Genomic DNA, 4883 nt, shown 5'->3' on the forward strand with positions numbered 1-4883 from the left:
TTCAGCAGGTATTTGCTAAGCTCACCACGTGTGAGGACTCTGGGTTGCACCGTGCAGGTAAATGGGAGCTACTCACCCAAACATACTGATGCAGTAAACAGGGTGTGGGCCATGGAGCAAAGGGTCGGCTGGAACTCGCCTGGACCCCCAATCTGCGTGTTCCTAGGCAGGGTCTATTACTGATCTGGTGATCCGCCAATCTGCGTGTTCCTAGGCAGGGTCTATTATTCATCTGGTGATCCAGCTGCAGTTTCCCCATCTGTAAATGAGCACAGTAATACCTTCATTGCTGCGTGAGTATTAGGAGATAAAGAAGCTTAGTCGAATGCTTAGAAGATGATTATTTTAATGACAAATAACGTATAGGAGCACAAAAGATTGCCCTGGAAGCCAAGAACAAGCTTCAGAAGGAAGTGCCAGCCTTGCCAGGGGGACCAATTTAGGGGCTGAAAGTGATCCAATTATGGTTAAGGGTCCTAGTTCATTCTGTATAAAGATAGAGGTGTATTCTGCTCACTGTTTGGTGGCCCAAGGTCCAGAGACCACAGCTGGTGAGGGTCTTCCTGCTGGCGAATAACGTGGTGAGGGGGCCGGAGCTTGAGCAGAGTGGATGGCGTCTCTGCCTGTCTCACGCCCTCTCCATATGAAGCCATTGGCACTCAATCACGGGGCCCCATCCTGATGCCTACTCGCTTCCCAAAGGCCCCACCTCTTGACACCGTGGTCACAGTGTCTCCACACTGTCAGTACTGTCAGAATGGCTCATCAAACCTTAACATGTGCCTTCCATAGCAGGAGATTGGAAGTAGTCATGTGGTTCATATCTGCTGCTCCCCGTTTATTTCCTTTGTAGACATTTACTGAACTCCGACAGTGAGCCGGACTCCTGCTCAGTCCTCGCAGTACGGAGATGGTCAAGTATTTCGGCTGTCACTTATGTTTTCTGAGAGCAAGGGTCATGTCTGAGGAGTTCCCAGCAGAGCTAGGTAGAGCTGGGTTAGTAGGTGTTGAAGAGTGATTTCTGAATGAGGAAGTAGATAGAGATGAATCTTGTTTAAAAAGAGATTTCTGCTATAAGGTATGTACACTTGCCAGAGACACAGAGAGAGACTGAGAGACAGAAAGTGAGAAATCACCCTTTGCGGGCACAGTTATGCTGCAATCCCTTCTCCTCCATTCTCCTTTTGGGATTTTGGGCACTCACACACTCACGTGCTTCACATGAGTTTTAAGTCGCAGGGTTCGGGTCTCAAACCATGGTCAACTACATGGGAGTCTAGTGACATAACCACTATGGCATCTGCTGGTCCAGAAAAGCAATAACAAAAGTAAAGCATTTCAAAAACTATGCATGTCTGACTTTGGCTAAATTGCCAGGTAGCCTCCAGAAACCACCATCCTGGCCAACACTTAGCCTGAGGGCCCTCATCCCTTGTCTCCTCCTTGGTCCTCTCCAGCTTTTTAATTGTGGCCAGTATATGGTGTAAAATCATTTGCTCTGATTCACTTTTTTTTTTTTTTCTGTTCATTAATTTATCCAAGCAAAACTTCAAATGCTTCCTGGTCTTTTGAGTTTTCACTTTCGGAAATTGCCTGTTCATGTCCTTTGCCCAGTTTTGCTCGTAGGCGTAGATTCCAATCAGATTCCATGAAGAGCGATATGCAAGTGCAGTCGCTGCTCCTGTTGGCAGCAGGGAGATGGGGGCATGTGAATCTTCCACTTGGAGTCAAGTGGCAAATTGGTGAGGCATAACCAGAGCCATGCTGCAGCAGCGCTCGGGATGGCCAGGCACAGCGGGCCGTTAAAAACCCAGAGATGGGCACTAAAAAAAAAACAAACAATATGGGGTCTACAAAGCTAGACCATTCCTCAGTGAATTACAATCCACATATATAAGACGGCTGTTTGTATGAGCGTGTGTGTGTATGCTTTTAAAAGAACATAATAAACACAGTAGAGCTGTCGTTTGCAGTGGGCGATGGTCACAGGGCAAAGGAGTGAGGAATGAGGATCAAAGCAAATAAAGCAGTAAATTAAGAGAAAGAGCCTGGCACAGGCCTGTGATCACTGATGTCCAGAACTGAGGAGTAAAGGTAGTTCAATCCTGTGACCTACATGAGATCTGCTCATTACTAAAATAGCGATGAGTAACCACACATGTGGGATCTGGCCTTCCGTGCATGGCACCTCACTGTCGCACTGGGGCCAGCTCTGTCCTTTAGGCGCCTGTGGCTCTTTGTGTCTTTCCAAGCACTTCACACTCTTTTACCTGGTACTGGTAATAAGCGACCCTATAGGAAAGACAGGCATTTTTGTTCCCAACGTAGAGAGAAAGAAATGCGGAAACTGTGCAAGGAAGACCCTGGGATCCCGGAGCTTCCACTCCAAGCCTGCCTGCCTTCTGCTGTGAAGGATGGGCCAGAATAAATCACCAGGCTCCCTGAAGGCTGGTGAACTTTGAACACAGCCCTTGCTTTCCCTTTCTGCCGGGTAGAAACCCTTGCACTGCAGCGAGCTTCCCACTTCCCGCTGCATCTCAGCTATTAGCGCCGTTCACACATAGGGCTCCCATTGACCCTGGCTCTCTCCCTAATTGAACCCGAGGACTAAAACATCCTTTACAATAAGCACTTCTTTGTAATAGACAGATTTCCTGGACCCATAAAACAGCTTTTAGAAAGGGCGAGCTGTATTTAAGGAAGACATTAATATAGTGCCACAAAATGAGGTTTGCTGACATATGACTCTCTGAATAATTTACTTTAAATAAATTCACACTGGAATTTACATTTACCTTTGAAAGTCCAATTTACTGGAGACGTTGAGGATGCGCTCCCTGGAGAATGGGAAGGATGAAAAACACCAGCCTTCCTTTGACTGTGAGATGACCACTTCTTCCGGAGAACCACCCCGGCCCTCCACGGTCATTCAGGCGATCTGTGAAGAAACGCTCCAGCTTCCCAGCAGAGTCCTTTGACTTGTCCGTCAGGTGGTCGAGCTCCCCGGTGGGGCGAAGGAACAGGGAACAGCACGGAGGAAAGAAATGCCAGCATAACTGCAAAGTGAGTAATCATCGCCGTAACAAAATAGCCAGGAATGAGTGCGCAGTGATCGGCGGAGATGATCTCATTTAATCCTCATGAAGTCTATGAAGCAAGGCCTCACATTAACGCCTTTGACACGTGAGCAGACTGCGGTTCACAGCTCACAGTCACAGAGCCAATGAGTAGGAGACCTAGGATTCCAACGTGGGGAGTCCTGTCTCAGAGTTCGTGCTCAGGTTTAAAATAATTGTCAAATCATCAGTGGTTACTGTCAGGTACTAAGTAATTGGCAAATTTACATGATCATTATAAGAACTGGGAAAGAAAAAGAAAGGCGTAGGAAGGAAAGAAAAGGAAGGAAGAGAAAGGGTGAGCTCTGCGGCCAGCAGTAATGCATGCTCAAGAAACGCCGATCCACAAGGCCACCATGGTCACGGCCTTGGACCCAGATACCCATACCACGCCAGGCTCACGTGCGAGTGCCCAAGACCTGAGGATGGGAGGAAGGGGGCTGCAGCACGACCAAACCCTGTGGCAGGTGCTTGCCTCTCTCCCTTTTACTCATGCGCACGCACACGCTTTATCATGAATTTTGTAAAGTCTGGAAAAGTCAGAAAAATATAAAGACAGTAACAAAAGTCACCCCTCCTCTTAGCACACTGGGTTAATTGTTACCCAGCACATTTAGAGTTAACTATCTGGGGCTATCCTCTTCTTGGGAGAAGCCTTCATTTCTACTTGGGAGACTGAAAACAGTCTCCAGGCTTGGGAGCGAGGGCAGGTGAGTGCTCTGTGCAGAGTAGCAGGTAACCCAGGGACCTTTTGGCCCATCAAAACGACTGCATGATTTTCTCCGTCCTTTCCAACTGGCGGCTGACCAGAGAGGCTGATGGGCTCAGCGGGGTCCCTGGGCACACGCAGTTCCAGCATATGGCGCCTCCTCCGAGTGAGCGGCCCTGGGCCTGGTGCTGACGGCCCCTCCTGAGCACTTAGGGGCAGGAACAGCCCTGTCCCTGTCAGAGGAAGGTGAGGAAGCCATCGGAAGCCTCGGCCTAGAGGAGGGGCCGTGGTCAGCAGACTCACCCCGTGGCTTCTCGCCACCAAGCCCCCTGCAGCCCTTTGCAGTCTGTGCCCGGGAGCTCCACACCGAACATCGTCGTCCACACTGGCGTACTCTGACTCACACATGATCCACAGGCAGGCGAGGGTCCAGAACTCGGGCTCTGGGATCCGAGCTGCGGTCAAATTCCAGCTTTGCCACATTTGACTTGTGCTACAAACAGCAGACTGTCAACCTCCTAAACTTCTGTTTCCTCAGCTGTGGAATAAGGCAGTAGAATGTAGCAGATAAGTGTGTGAACATCCAAGTCAGGGTCGGCATGGCCGAATCCCAGCTGTTACTTACTAGCTGGACACCCATGAGAAGGTATTCAACCTCTCTGTTCTCTACCTTTTCATATGATGACGGTAATGACACAGGGGGGGATGAATGAAACCGGGATCTAAAATGCCCGGTTGTGAGTATTTGGAAAACATTGATTTTGTTATTACGATTAAAATAGGGGGAAATGACTGTCCTTAACCTTAATCGTATTATTGTGAGGATTAGTTTAAGTCATATAAATAAGGCATTTTTTTGAGAGGTTTTTGCTATAGGGTGCGTGCACCAGAAAGACAGAGAGAGACAGTGAGACAGAAAGCGAGAAATCACTCCATCACTCCCCGGGGGGAGGGGGGTGGCCACGCCACAGTCCCTTCTCCTCCAGTCTCCTTTCAGGATCTTGGGCACACACACACATCCTGCAATGTGCTGCCAGCTGACAGTCAGCTCTACTACA

At 49.0% G+C, this 4883-nt stretch overlaps 1 pseudogene; it reads left to right on the plus strand.

Annotated features, from left to right (window-relative positions):
- The first annotated feature begins 3121 nt into the window (after nucleotides 1-3121).
- Nucleotides 3122-4883, plus strand: part of LOC102480901 (exosome complex component RRP43-like) — a 37456-nt pseudogene continuing 35694 nt past the window's right edge.

This window comes from Tupaia chinensis, unplaced genomic scaffold (assembly GCF_000334495.1).
Source record: "Tupaia chinensis unplaced genomic scaffold, TupChi_1.0 Scaffold000555_1, whole genome shotgun sequence".
Classification (NCBI taxonomy): Eukaryota; Metazoa; Chordata; class Mammalia; order Scandentia; family Tupaiidae; genus Tupaia; species Tupaia belangeri.